Source organism: Mandrillus leucophaeus, unplaced genomic scaffold (assembly GCF_000951045.1).
Source record: "Mandrillus leucophaeus isolate KB7577 unplaced genomic scaffold, Mleu.le_1.0 Scaffold92, whole genome shotgun sequence".
In the NCBI taxonomy this organism is placed as follows: Eukaryota; Metazoa; Chordata; class Mammalia; order Primates; family Cercopithecidae; genus Mandrillus; species Mandrillus leucophaeus.
The window spans coordinates 39,567-55,763 of NW_012110030.1; the positions used below are offsets into that span (position 1 = coordinate 39,567).

Sequence of the window (16,197 nt, forward strand, 5' to 3'; positions counted from 1 at the left end):
AAAATTCTTTGACCTGAAAGATAATAGTGACACAACCTATCAAAACCTCTGGGATACAGTAAAGGCAGTGCTCAGAGGAAAGTTCACAGCCTTAAATGCCTAACTCAAAAAGTCCAAAACTGCACAAATACATAATCTAAGGCCACACCTCAAGGAACTAGAGAAACAAGAATAAACAAAACCCAAACCCAGCAGAAAAAAGGAAATAACTAGATCAGAGCAGAACTAAATGAATATGAAACCAACATAATACAAAAGAATTATGAAACCAAGAGCTGGTTCTTTGAAAAGGTAAATAAAATTGATAAGCAACTAGCAAGATTAATCAAGAAAAGGAGACAGTCTAAGTAAGCTCAATTAGAAACAAAACAGGAGATATTACAACCAACATTACAGAAAAACAAAAGATCATTCAAGGCTACTATGAACACTTTTACCTGCATAAACTAGAAAATCTGGAGGAGATGGATAAATTCCTGGAAATGCACAACCCTCTTTACTTAAATCAGGAAAAATTAGAAACCCTGAACAGACCAATAACAAGCAGTGAGACTGAAACGGTAATAAAAAAAAAAAAAAATCCAGGACCAGATGGATTCACAGCTGAATTCTACCAGACATTCAAAGAATTGGTACCAATCCTATTGACACTATTCCACAAGACAGAGAAAGAGGGAATCCTTCCTAAATCATTCTATCACCCTAATACCAAAACCAGGGCAGGGCATAACAAAAAAAGAAACCTACAGACCAAGATCCCTGATGAATATAGATGCAAAAATCCTTAACTAAACACTGGCTAACTGAATCCAACAGCATAGCAGAATAATCCACAATTATCAAGTGGGTTTCATATCAGGGATGCAGGGATGGTTTAACATACACAAGTCAATAAATGTGATACACCACACAAACAGAATTAAAAACAAAAATCACATGATCATCTCAATAGATGCAGAAAAAGCTTTTGACAAAATCCAGCATCCTTTATGATTAAAACTCTCAGCAAAATTGGCATACAAGGGACATATCTTAATGTAATAAAAGCCATCTATGACAAACCCACAGCCAACATTATAGTGAATAGGGAAAAGTTGAAAGCATTCCCTCTGAGAACTGGAAGAAGAGAAGGATGCCCACTCTTACCACCTCTATCCAACACTGTACTGGAAGTCCCAGCCAGAGCAATCAGACAAGAGAAAGAAATAAAGGGCATCCAAATCAGTAAAAAGGAAGTAAAACTCTTGCTGCTTTACTGATGATAGGATTGTATACCTAGAAAACCCTAGACTCCTTCAAAAAGCTCCTAGAACTGATAAATGAATTCAGCAAAGTTCCAGGATTCAACATTAATGTACAAAAATCAGTAGCTCTGCTATACATCAACAGCAACCAATCTGAGAATCAAATCAAGAACTCAACCTCTTTCACAATAGCTGCAAAATAAAATAAAATACTCATGAATATACCTAACCAAGGATGTGAAAGACCTCTACAAGGAAAACTATAGAACACTGCTGAAAGAAATCACTGAATACACAAACAAATTGAAACACGTCCCATGTTCGTGAATGGGTAGAATCAACATTGTGAAAATGACCATACTGCCAAAGGCAATCTACAAATTCAATGCAATTCCTGTCAAAATACTACCATCATGCTTCACAGAACTAGAAAAAAAAAAATCTTAAAATTCATATGGAACCAAAAAGAGCCCACATAGCCACAGCAAGACCAAGCAAAAAGAACAAATCTGGAGGCATCACATTACCTGATTTCAAACTATGCTATAAGGCCATAGTCACCAGCACAGTACTGGTATAAAAATAGGCATACAGACCAATGGAACAGAATAGAGAACCCACGAATAAACCCAAATATTTATAGCCAACTCATCTTCAACAAAGCAAACAAAAACATAAAGTAGGGAAAGGATACCCTATTCAACAAATGGTTCTGGGATAACTGGCAAGCCACATGTAGGAGAAAGGAATTATCCTCATCTCTCACCTTATGCAAAAATCAACTCAAGATGGATGAAGAACTTAAATCTAAGACCTGAAACTATAAAAATTCTAGAAGATAACAATTGGAAAAAACCCTTCTAGACACCAATAGGCTTAGGCAAAGACTTCATGACCAAGAACCCAAAAGTAAACGCAATATAAACAAAGATAAATAGGTGGGGCTTAATGAAACTAAAGAGCTTTGCACGACAAAAGCAACAGTCAACAGAATAAGCAGAAAACCCACAGAGTGGGAGAAAAATCTTCACAATCTATATATTCAACAAAGGACTATAAATAATTCAAACAAATAAGCAAAGAAAAAACAATCCCATCAAAAAGTGGGCTAACAACATGAATAGATAATTCTCAAAAGGAGATATAGAAATGGCCAACAAACATATGATAAAAATGCTCAACATCACTAATGATAAGTGAAATGCAAATCAAAACCACACTGCAATACCACTTTACTCCTACTAAGGGAGGAGACCACCCTCATATTGTCTTATGCCCAATTTCTGTCTCCAAAGAAAGAAGCAAAAACTAAAAGGCAGAAATGGAACCCACAGGCAGACAGCCCAGCACCGCATCCTAGGCCTGGTAGTTAAAAATCAACCCCTGACCTAACTGTTTGTGTTGTCTGTAGATTTCAAATACTGTATGGAAAAGCATTGTGAAAATCCCTGTCCTGTTCTGTTCTGTTCTGTTCTGTTCTGATTATTGGTGCATGCAGCCCCAGTCACATACCCACTGCTTGCTCAATCGATCACGACCCTCTCATGCAGACCCCCTTAGAGTTGTAAGCCCTTAAAAGGGACAGGAATTCTCACTCGGGGAGCTCGTTTTTTGGAGATGTGAGTCTGCCAATGCTCCCAGTTGAATAAAGCCCTTTCCTTCTACAGCTCGGTGTCTGAGGGGTTCTTGTCTGCGGCTTGTCCTGCTAAGCTACAAGAATGGTCATAATCAAAAAATTAAAAAATAATAGATGTTGGTGTGGATGTGTTGAAAAGGTAATACTTCTACATTGCTGGTGGGAATGCAAACTAGTATGAACACTATGGAAAGCAGTGTGGAGATTCCTTGAAGAACTAAAAGTAGAACTACCATTTGATCCAGCAATCCCACTACTTGATATCTATCCAGAGCAAAAGAAGTCACTATACAAAAAATGATATTTGCATGTGCATATTTATAGCAGCACAATTTGCAGTTACAAAAATGTAGAACCAGCCCAAATGCCCATCAATCAATGAGTGGATAAAGAAACTGTGGTGTATATATATGATGGAACACTACTCAGCCATAAAAAGGAAAGAGTTAATGGCATTTGCAGCAACCTGGTTGGGATTGGAGACTATTATTCTAAGTGAAATAACTCAGGAATGGAAAACCAAACATCATATGTTCTCATTCATAAGTGGGAGTTAAGCTATGAGGATGCAAAAGCATAAGAATAATACAATGGACTTTGGGGACTCAGAGGGAAAGGGTGAGAACAGGGTGAGGGATAAAAGACTACAAATTGGGTAGAGTGTATACTGTGATGGGTACACCAAAATCTCACAAATCACCACTAAAGAAATTATGCATGTAGCCAAATACCACCTGTTCTTCAAAAACCTATGGAAACATAAAATTTTTAAAAAGTGTACATATATGTGATTTTAAAAAAGCAATAATGACTGTTTACACTTCAGTGGAAATGCTGTCTTCTTGGCTCAGCTGAATGCATGAAGGCACAAAGAAGAATTTCTTCATCATTGTGTCTGAAGTAATTCCTGCATCTTGCATCTCATACCAATTAATAATTCCCATGAAGCCTCCACAAATATCTAACATGTTCATCGTAAAACCAAAGTCTCTAACCATGCCAAACACACATCGAGCATCAGATAGAGCATGTGCATATACTTGAGATTCTTTGCAAGCACCTAAAACATGAAATTTTAACCCCAATCATTTGGACATCAAGTTTCTTAGCATATTCCAAAAAAATGCCTACAGTTATTAGGGGGAAGTACCAAACTTCATGCTACCCTCTTCACTACCAATATTATCTTCTGTTGCAAAATGTGGCAGGACCGTAAGAGAAGAGGAGATGATCAAGGCAGAGTTCATTTACATCATCACCTGCACACATGAAGCCTGAAGATTGTAAGAAGTATGTTGGTTATGTTGTTAGTGCTCACAAATCCAGCAATAGGTGAATCAAGTGAACTTAAGGAAAAACAGTCTTGGCATTTGGGTGATTACATACAGTTTTCTTCAATTCAATTTTATTGCTTCATGTCATAATATTTGCTCCAAATTCTGCTGCATACTTTATTTGAGACACTTGCTTGCAAGGACTTACATAAATGTTTTCTGCGGATACACATGACTCTTTTACTAAAGTCATTTCATTTTTATTGGAACAAGCAAATCCAGTGCCAAGAGCTGTTAAAATCTCAAGTACAGCTGGAGTAGAGTTGCACTTCACTGTGTAGAATGGCTTTATCTGAGCCACTACATTCTGCCATTGACTGTGTTTCTTCACAGTCTTTCCAAGATCTCCTACAAAAAAAGATTTTTGCCTTGTTCGAGAATGTTCAACAAACATAGTTATCAATAACATTTATAAGGTTTGTTCCTTCATCCAACAGACCAATGAAATAGTTTGCATCATCAATAAATCCTGTTATCTCAGCTGAATTTTCACAAAACTAAAAGTCATAAACCAGGAAAAGTAAGGAATGGGTCACCAAGCCTATGTCTTGGTTCTTAGAATATGCAACAAAATGGACAAGTTGAGAGATGGAGTCCCCCATCATCAGCTGGGTTCCCAAGGTGGCTCAGTGTCTGAAGTTGAACTGCTGTCTACACAGCAATTCTCCTAGGCCCTCTGGGTAGGTGTACACTTGGACAGAAAGTTTGCCATGAGATAATGGCTCAAAGATTTGGGTAAAGCATATTCTCTTTTTTTCGTGATATTTTTAAGGAGAGATGTGGTTACCTTCAGCAGAAATATCCAAGGTGGCCTGGGCCACAGGCTGTGGAAACAACGTGGAGGTAAAAACATGCAACAGCGTGAGAATGGTGAGAAGAGGCAGAGATGGCAATGGCAGGAGGAAAAAAGGAAACACTGCTGCTGGCCAGAGAAGAGCCAGAGATTGTAGTTCTCATTGGTATTTTGATAGGGATTGAACTGAATATGTAGATTGCATTGGATAGTATAACAATATTAATTCTTTTGATCTATGAGCATGGAATATATTTTCATTTGTTATGTCCTCTTGAATTGTTTTCATTAGTGTTTTACAGGTTCCATTGTATAGATCTTTACTTCTTTGGTTAAATTTATTCTTAAGTGTTTTATTTATTTATTTATTTGGTAGCTATTGCAAATGGGATTGCTTTCTTGGTTTCTTTTTCAACTTGTTCACTGTTGGTATATATAAATGCTATTGTTTTATGTATGTTGATTTTCTATCCTGCAACTCTACTTAATTTGTTTATCAGTTCTAATAGTTTTTTTGGTGGAGTCTGTAGGTTTTTCCAAATGTAAGATCATGTCATCTGCAAACAAGGATAATTTAACTTGTTACTTTCCAATTTGAATGCTCTTCATTTTCTTCTCTTGCCTAATTGCTCTGACTAGGACTTCAAGTACTATGTTGAATAAAAGTGGTGAAAGTGGGCATCCTTGTCTTGTCTCAGATCTTAGAAGAAAGACTTTCAATTTTCCCTCATTAAGCATGGTATTAGCTGTGGGCTTGCCATACATGGTCTTTACTTTTTTGAGGTATGTTCCTTTTATAGCCAGTTTGTTGAGGGTTTTTATCATGAAGAGATGGTGAATTTATCAAATGCTTTTTCAGCATCTATTGAAATATATTATTTTGACCTTCATTCTGTTAATGTGATGTGTCACATCTATTGATTTGCATATATTGAACCATCCTTGCATACTGGGATGAATAATGGTGAATGATCTTTTTAATGTGTTGTTGAATTCAGTTTGCTGGTATTTTCTTGAGTATTTTTAGATCTATGTTCACCAGAGACACTAGCTTGTAGTTACCATTTTTTTGTTGTTGTGTCCTTGTCTGGTTTTGGTATCAGGGAAATACTGGCCTTGTAGAATGAGTTTAGCGGTATTCCCTCCTCTGCTAATTTTTGGAATCATTCAAATTGGGTCTGTATTAGTTTTTCTTTAAATGTTTGGTAAAATTCAGCAGTGAAGCCACTGGGTTCCAGGCTTCTATTTGATGGCAGACTTTTTACTACTGCTTCGATCTCATTACTCATTATTGGTCTGTTCATGTTTTCTATTTCTTCATGGTTCAATCTGGGTAGGTCATGTTTCCAGAAATCTATCCATTTCTTCTAGGTTTTTCAATTTGTTAGGATGTGGTTCTTCCTAATAGTCTCTAATTATCCTTTGTATTTATGTAGTATCAGTTGTAATGCCTCCCTTTTCATACCTGATTTTATGTATTTGGGTCTTCTCTTTATTTTTATTTTATTTATTTATTTTTTCTTATTCCAGCTAGATTGATATTATCTTTTTTAAAAAACCAGACTTTTGGCTGGTCACAGTGGCTCATGCCTGTAATCCCAGCAGTTTGGGAGGCCAAGGCAGGCAGATGACAAGGTCCAGAGATGAAAACCAACCTGGCCAATATAGTGAAACCCTGCTCTACTAAAAATATAAAAATTAGCTGGACATGGTGGCATGTGCCTGTAGTCCCAGCTACTCAGAGGCTGAGGCAGGAGAATCACTTGAAACTGGAAGGCAGAGGTTTCAGTGAGTGGAGATCGTGACACTGCACTTCAGCCTGGTGACAGAGCGAGACTCCATCTCAAAAAGAAAAAAAAAAAGCAAACTTTCATTTTGTTGATTCTTAACTGCTTTTTTAGTCTCATTTTCATTTATATCTGCTCTAACCGTTATTTCTTTTTTTTCCCACTTATTTTGAGTTTGGTTTGCTCTGGCTTTCTTAGCTCCTTTATGTATTTTGTTAGGTTTTTATCTGAAGTCTTTTTTTTTTAAATGTAGGTGTGTATTGCTAAAAACTTCCCTCTTAATACTGCTTTTGCTGTATCCCATAGATTTTGATATTTTGTGTTTCCATTTTCATTTGTCTGAAGACATTTTTCAACTTTTTTCTTAATTTCTCATTGATCAACAGGTCAATGAAGAACATGATATTTAATTTTTGAGGAGCATGTTATTTAATTTTCATGTATTTGTGCTGTTTCCAAAGTTTCTCTTCTAACTGATTTTTAGCTTTATTCCATTGTGGTCAGAAGATATATTTGATATGATTTTGACTATTTTGATATTGCTGATCCTTACATAGTGGCCTAAGATATGATCTATACTGAAGAATGTTCCATGTGCTGATGAAAAGAATGTGTATTCTGCAGCAGCTGAATGATACATTCTGTAAATGTCAGGACAATGTGGTCTGGAGTGTAGTTTAACTCCAATGTTTCTTTGTTGATTTTCTCTCTGTCTGGATGATGGGTTCATTACTGAAAGAGGATGTTGAAGTCCCCTACTACTATTGTATTGCAGTTTATCTCTCTTTAGATTAACATTTACTTTATATATTTGGATGTTTTGGTGTTAGGTGCATATGTTTACAATTGTTATATCCCCTTGCTGAATTTGATTCCATCAAAACCTATTCCTGCTGTGAAAATGGTTTGGCAGTCTGGGTGCAGTGGCTCACACCTGTAATCAGGAGTTCGAGATCAGCCTGGCCAATGTGGCAAAACCCCACCTCTACTAAAACTACAAAAATTAGCTGGGCATGGTGGCACGTGCCTGAAATCTCAGCTACTCGGGAGGCTGAGGCAGGAGAATCACTTGAACCTGGGAGGCGGAGGTGGCAGTGAGCAGAGATCGCGCCACTGCACTCCAGCCTGGGTGACAGAGGGAGACTCCATCGAAACAAACAAACAAACAAACAAAACAAACAAAAATGGTCTGGCAGTGCCTCAAAAACTTAAACATAGAATTACCACACTCTCTAGCAATTCTATTATTCTATTCCTAAATAAATGTACTTAAACAAATGAATGCACATACATGTTCAAAGCAGCACTATTCACAGTAGCCAAAAGGTAAAAGCAACCCAAATGTTCATCGAAGGATGAAAGGATAAACAAATTGTGATATACACGTAACTATAAATATTATTTGGTCATGTAAAGAAATGAAGTAGCAATACTTGTTACAACATGGCTGAACTGTGAAAACATCATAGTAAATGAAAGAAACCAGATACAAAGGGTCACATGTTGTATGATTCAATTTATATGAAATATCCAGAATAGGTAAAATCCATAGAGACAGAAGGCAGATTGGTTGTTGTCAGGGGATAGGGGAATGAAAAATAACTGTTTAATGAGTATGAAGTTTCCTTTTGGGGCCAGATAGAGGTGGTGGTTGCACAACAATGTGAATATACTTAATATCACCAAGCTGTAAGCTTAAAAAGACTATAATAGTTATCTTCATGTTATGTGTATTTAACACATTTATTACAATTAGAAAAATTTCAAGTTAACAACCTAACATCACAACTAAAAGAACTAGAAAACCAAGAGCAAACAAATCACAATGCTAGCAGAAGACAAGAAATAACCCAAATCAGAGCTGAACTGAGGGAGCTAGAGACACAAAAAACCATTCAAAAGATCAACAAGTCCAGAAGCTGGTTTTTTGAAAAAAATTAATAGAATAGATAGACCACTAGCTAGACTAGTAAAGAAGAAAAGAGAGAAGATTCAAATAAACACAATCAGAAACAACAAGGGGGATATACCACTGACCCCACAGAAATACAAACAGCCATCAGAGAATATTATTACTACATCTATGCACATAAACTAGAAAATCTAGAAGAAATGGATAAATTCCTGGACACATACACCCTCCCAACACTGAACCAGGAAGAAATTGAATCCATGAACAAACCAATAAGAGTTCTGAAATTGAGGAAGTAATAAAGAGCCTACTAACCAAAACAAAACAAAAAGCCCAGGACCAGGACCAGAAAGGTTCACAGCTGAATTCTACCAGATGTACAAAAAAGAATTTGTACCCTTCCTAATGAAACTATTCAAAATTTGAGGTGGAGGGGGGCTCCTTCCTAACTCATTGTATTAGGTCAGCATCATCCTGATACCAAAATCTAGCAGAGATACAACACAAAAAAGTTCAGGCCAATATCCTTTATGAAGATCTATGCAAAAACTCTCAACAAAATACTAACACACTGAATCTAGCAGCACATCAAAAAGCTTATCCACCATAATCAAGTAGGCTTTATCTCAGGGACATAATGTTGGTTCAACATATCTAAATCAATAAATGTGATTCATCACATAAACAGAACTAAAGACAAAAACCTCCATGATTATCTCAATTGATACAGAAAAGGCTTTCAATAAAATTCAGCATCCATTCATACTAAAAACTCTCAATAAACTAGGTTTTGAAAGAACATACCTCAAAATAAGAGCCATCCCAATACATAAAGGTGGGTATGTAAGAAATAAAATGTTTTATTTTTATCTTATCCAACCTGATTCTTATCTGAAGATTTTATTTCATCAGAGTGGCAGAAACAAGATTTCAGCAAATCTGGATTCTCCTCTCCTTTTTCCAGGGCTGTATCTAAATCCCTGAGGCTTATAAAGTGCAAAGACCTGGAGAATGCAGTGGGTACATTAGGATCTGTCTCTGCCTCCCTGATAGCTCTGGAATCATCCAGAGGCCGAACTGGCTACTGGACTAAAAATATTGGTGCTGAGATAATATAATAATAATGACAGATTATCTTTTCATGGTGCTTACCGTGTGCCAGGAATTAACTAAACACTTTGCATACATTAATTAATTTAATTTAAACAGCAACCATTCAAAGTGGCACCCTCTTAACAAATGAAGTCAAATGACACATAAGTCGCCTGATTCGTACAAGGTCACACAGGCTGGTGAATGGTAGAGCTAGTACAGGAACCCTTGGAGTCTGGATCCAGAGTCTGCATGTTTAACAAGTCCATAATACTATCCCTCAGGCTTGTCTGTGAGACTCCCGTCAAGAGGTCAGCAATCACTGCTGTTTCCCTGACATACTTTCTTTCTGCTGCTTCTATCTCTGGCCCCCTGTTTTGGGTATGCTCTGTTTGCTGGCCAGGCACGCTGCCCAGAAATTAGGCACAGGACCACTTGCCTTTCAACTCTCACCTACCTCCTTTTCTTTTTCTCTGACCTTCCCTGGGGAATCCTATTCTAATCTCTAAGGGGAAAGCCTTCTCTCTATTAATTTTGCTGCTTTCTTTAAACAATTTGTTTTGTTTTCAGACTTTGTTAGAAGGCAAAGCAAGAAATAGTCTCCTTAAAGTATTTGTGTAAAAGGAAAGGGAATGGTAGGAGGTTAGGAAAGAAGACAGAGAGAAATATCAAAAAGAAAAAAGAAGCTAGGTAAAACATTCTGCCAGAGTGGCCTCTGGTTAAAGTGAATGGATTGACTACCACGTTTATTGTGTTTCTGAGTACTGCTAGTTTTTTCAGGGTGTCCCTAAAGATATTTCATAAGTGTACTTAACCAATCATCAACAATACTTTGTTCTCTTCCCTGGAGTCACTGGATGTACACTTTTTAGTATCTGGGACTACCATCTCATCACTGATGTTAGTGTGGCTTTAGTCATTCTTTCTCTGTCACAGCATTGAGGTAGGAAAAGGGCGCTGTTTTTCAAAAAGCTGGGAGTCTAGTTTGGTGGATTGATTACAAAATGGCCTCTCTATTCTACTTTCTTATACTCATGCCCTTTGTGATAAGACTTTGCACCTCTCTCATCAGAAAGTGAAGTCTATTTCCCTATTTCTTGAATCAGGGCATGGCTATGACTTGTCTAAGCGGCAGAAGTGTCTATGCTCTTGCCCTAAGCCAAAGGCCTCAAAGCCCTTGCCCAGTCTACTCTCCCTTGCTCCTCCACCTGCACCACAGGACACATGGAGCAAAGCCATTCTTCCCAGCCGAGGCTGTCTTCATCAACCAAAGGCCAGTCAACCACTAACAGGTGAGTACCAGCTATGACAGAACCACCGACAAGATCAGCAGAATCCACAGACTTGAAATAAGTGGTTGTTTTGAGCCACTGAGTTTGGGAATGGTTTGTTATACAGCACTACTGTGGCAAGAGATAAGTGCTCCAACTGTGTACTCTCAGTTTCTTAAAAGTTTTCTGGTTTGGGGACTGTATCTGTTTTTAAAGCTCACCTACATCAGTACTCTGGCACAAATCCCTTAAAAGACGGACTTGAGAGATAAGAACACTCCACCTTAGGGCAGGGGTATAGGAACCTAGGAACTACTTTTGTGCTGTAAGCAGGGAGCAAAGACTCAGCTTACCCATTTCAAATATTGCAAAACATTGTCAGCCTTTCCTTAAAGCCTTGGGACCATATCAATTCACTTCCGTTCTTTTCTCTTTGGTCTGAGACAAATAAAGTAGTATTGCTTGGTTTCAGCAGAAATACCAATGTGGGCACTAGAATCCCAGACCCTAGTTTGAATATGATTGTTAAAATCATCTACTATTGTTTCTCTTTCCCCAGTATACCAGCCACTCTTCAAGGACCAAGACCATTCATCTGTGTCCTCAGAACCCAGAAAAATGCCTGGTCCAGAGAAAATATTCAGTATAAGAATTAAAGAATAAATAGATCAGGAGTGTCAAGACATTCAAATCTAAGAAAAGGTAGGTAGACGAGAGTGCGGCAATCAGAGATTGCAGATGTTAAGACTGGCTCACAGAGGAAACTGGGATTTCTAGTGGGGAGGAGAAGCTGGTGAGGCAGGATGTGGTAAAGAATAGTCAATAGGGCCTGGCTAATGGTGTCAGATGCAGATGCTATGAAAGATGTGGAACTGGTAATTGCTTAATCAGAGAGTCCTGGTTAAATTACAGGAAATCTGGGGTAATGAGGCAGAGAACCAGAGTACTTTGAGGTCAGGGATGAAAACTAGAATTTTTTTTTTTTTTTGCCTGAGAAACTTCCTGCTTTGAAGAGGCCCAAGGATTAATTGCTTTGATCTTCCTTTTCTTACAGCTCTTTCAAGGGCAGAGCCCTCCTTATCCTGAAGGACTCTTATCCTTAGCTACAGTATATACTCTCTGCTACTAAAAAAGGAAGAAATCTTGAGGCCTATTGGCATTCTTCCTGAACATCATGAAGGTCCTCTTTGTGTGTGTGTGTGTGTGGGTGGGTGGGGGGGGTGGATGCGCGAGCGCACAAGTGTGACGGGGTCTTGCTCTGTCTCCCATGCTGTAGTGCAATGGCACAATCCTGGCTCACTGCAGCATTGACGTCCTTGGGCTCAGGTGATCCTCCTACCTCAGACTCCAGAGTATCTGGGATGACGGGCATGCACCACCATGCAGGGGTAATTTTTAGGTTTTTTTGCAGAGGCAGGGTTTTGCTGTATTGCCCAGGCTGGTCTTGAACTCCTGGGCTCAAGTGATCTGCCCACCTCCACCTCCCAAGGTGCTGGGATCACAGGCATGAGTCACCAAACCCAGCCAAATGTTCTCATTAATATGGTAAACACAAATTGCTAATGGCCCCTTAAATAACTGAGATATAATTTTGTTAATTATAGATTAATTTTTGTTGCCATATTTCTGGATTTCACAGAGCTATAATTTGTTGTTACTGTAGTTGGGTTTGGAGGACTGACATAGGGTTGCAAACATCTCTTTTAACAATCAAGTAGGAATGGAATAATATCATAATAAATATCAGTATTGACCAAAAAGGAATAGTTGGCCACATTACACTCACACATGTATCTTGCATCGTCCTCATTTTTCTCATTTTTCTTCTAGCCCAGTGAGAGCATTGTCTTGGGTCCGTACTAGTCTATTGGTCTAAAACTGCTAGAATGAAGAATGGAAAATTGTCTAGTAGGCAGCAATAACAAATCTTGCACTTTAGTGGATATAACAATGAACCACCAGAGAAATATGGCATTAACGATCTGGAGTTAACCACTCCCCGCAACATTTATTGCCCCTATAGAAAATGCAGTGACTTTTCTATTGCCCTGGAGCTATGGAACCACACCTAAAGTATTTCGATAAAGAATTCTTTGCCAAACCTGAGTGTGCCCCAAAATTAACCCTCAAGGTGATGGGAGGATTTGCAACCATATTATACAATGAACTAAGACTATGAGCTGAGAGAACACATGGGTATATTTGCAGGAATGAAGGGAATAGTAGTTAAAGGGTATAACTTTTGAATGGTCTGCCCAGTGTACAAACCAATGATTTATCCAGGAACCTTCCACAGAGGGCCTCAGAGGCCCACCTTTTCCCCAGCAACCAAACCATGACCTTGCTCCTGGAGCCATGGTTGACCAAACCCAGGCCAGCTGATTGTCTCCCAGAGTTTGGAATTGGGACTGAGATAGTCTGAGTTGGTGTTTGGCTAAGGGAGTGTCAAGAAGAACTTACAGAAAGAGCTCTTCAAAATAAAAAAGCCTTCTCAGAGAGCAAGTATGTGTCCCTTACCTGAATCAAATCTCTTCTCTCCCTCTCCTCCTCTTACGTAGAGAAAGCTGGCAGCCATTTGCCAAGGTTCTCAGTCTGAGGGATTCACACATCAGAAAATTATTTCAATCAGATAAAACCCTTAAGGAACCGACAAACTCTGAGAGGCTGTAGTACAAGATGATGTCAGGTGATTCCATGGATGAATGCTTTTACTTTAATGCTTATGTTGATTAGTTTATTTTCATGATGACAGACTTGAACATAAACACAAGAACTCAACAAACTCCAAATAAGAATTAAAGAGATTCACCCAAAAACACATTATAATCAAACTTTTGAAAACCAAAGACAAAAATAGAATCTTGAAAGTGGCAAGAGAAAAGCGATTTTTCACTTACAAGAGATCCTCAATTAGAATATCATCAGAATTCTCATCAGAAACTTTGGAAAACAGAAGCCAGTGGGCTAATAAATTCAAAGGGTTAAAAGAGAAAAAAAAACACCAAAAACCTGTAAATCAAGAATCTTTTATCTTGCAAAACTCTCCTTTAAAAGTGAGGAAGCAATTAAAATATTCCCAGATAAACAAAAGCTGAGTGGGTTCACTACTAAACCTGCCCTGCAAGAAATGCTTACATCTTGCAAGGTGAAATGTAAGAACACTAGACAGTAACCCAAAGCTGTATGAAGAAATAAAAATCTCAGTGAAGGTAAATACATGGACACTTACAGAAGCTAGTATTATTGTAACAATGGTTTGTAACTCTATTTTTTGTTTTTTGCATCGTTTGAGATTCATACATTAAAAACTATTAGTCTAAAAGCTAGTATTACTGTAACTTTGGCTTGTAACTCCTATTGACTGAAATTTGATAAAGGTTTACTGGAACCCAAATGTGAGGATCAACCTGAGAAGACACATCAGAAAGTTGGGAATGTTCCAGAATCTGTTACAAGTTGGAAGGCTTTTATAAGTAAGTTTAGGAGAAGGGAGAGGGATTCCTCATAGTGAAGTTGTCCTTTTTCATTGGCAGGTACAATACAAAGATTGGCTGCAAAGTACAACATACAGGGCAACATACAGGCTAAAATGTCTATGCACAAGACAATCAGTGGAACTTCATGATTCAGAAACAAATCACCAAAACCTTATGATTCAGAAACAAATCAGCAGCCTTTTTGATGTCAGTAGGTTATAAATTAATCATTATACGTCAATAATTTGAGAAACTCAGATAACATTCTTTACTCAGGAACAGGATGTTGCCATGAATCACAAGACGGCCCCAAGATGGATTAATTTAAGAAGTTCTGTTTACTTTTAAAGTAAACTGCCAAATGTGACTTGTAGGTTATCACTCCACATTTTATTTTCTACATTTTTTTTTTTTGAGACAGAGTCTTGCGCTGTTGCTCAGGCTGGAGTGCAGTGGTACAATCTCGGCTCATTGCAACCTCTGTCTCCTGGGTTCAAGAGATTCTCATGCCTCAGCCTCCCCAGTAGTTGGGATTACAGGTGCCCGTCATCATGCCTGGCTAATTTTTGTATTTTTAGTAGAGACGGGGTTTCACCATGTTGGCCAGGCTGGTCTCAAACTCACGACCTCAGGTGATCCACCCACCTTGAGCTCCCAAAGTGCTGGGATTACAGGCATAAACCACCATGTCTGGCCAATCTTCTACATAATTTAAGAGACTAATGTATGTAAATAAATTATTACTTTAGGTTTTGGGGCACGAAATATAAAAAGATGTAATTTTATGACACTAACAACTGAAAGAGGTGGGGGCAGGATTGTAAAGAAGCCGAGTTTTGTATGTTATTGAACTTAAGCTGGTATAAATTCAAATTAGAGTGTTATAACTTTAGGATGTTAAGTATAATCCCCATGGTAACCATAAAGGAAATAGCTAAAGAATGTACACAAAAGGAAATGGAAAGAAATTTTAAAATTTCACTACAAAAAATCAACTAAACATAAAAGAAGACACTCAATAAATGCAGGAAATGAGAGGCAAATAAGCTATAAGGCATAAAAAACAAATAGCAAAATGAAAAAAATTAAGTTTCTCCTTATCAGTATATACTTTGTATGCAAATGGATTAAACCCTACCATCAAAACACAGGGATTAGCAGAATGGATAAATACATGGTCCGACTATTTACTGTTTACAAAAGACTCACTTTTGATCCAAAGATATAAACAGATTAAAAGTGGAAGCATGGAAAAAATATTCCATGCAAATAGTAACCAAAACACAGCAGGAGTGGCTATAATAATATCAGGCAAAATAGACTTATTTTTTTTTTAACAGGGTCTCACCCTGTCACCCAGGTTGGAGTGCAGTGGCACAATCTTGGCTCACTATAGCCTTGACCTCCCAGCTCAAGTAATCTTCCTACCTCAGTCTCCCAAGTAGCTGGGACTACAGGTAAGCACCACCATGCCCTGCTAACTATTGTATTTTTTGTAAAGATGGCGTTTCACCATGTTGTCCAGGCTAGCCTAGAACTCCTGGGCTCAAGTGTCCCACCTGCCTCAGCCTCCCAAAATGCTAGGAGCACAGGCATGAGCCACTGCTCCCAGCCAAAATAAACTTACAAGGCTACAGTGGACAAAGAAGGAC

At 38.1% G+C, this 16,197-nt stretch overlaps 1 pseudogene; it reads right to left on the reverse strand.

The window, feature by feature from the left end:
- Positions 1–3,695: 3,695 nt before the first annotated feature.
- Positions 3,696–13,644, reverse strand: LOC105531894 (annotated as a pseudogene).
- Between the last annotated feature and the right edge of the window lie 2,553 nt (positions 13,645–16,197).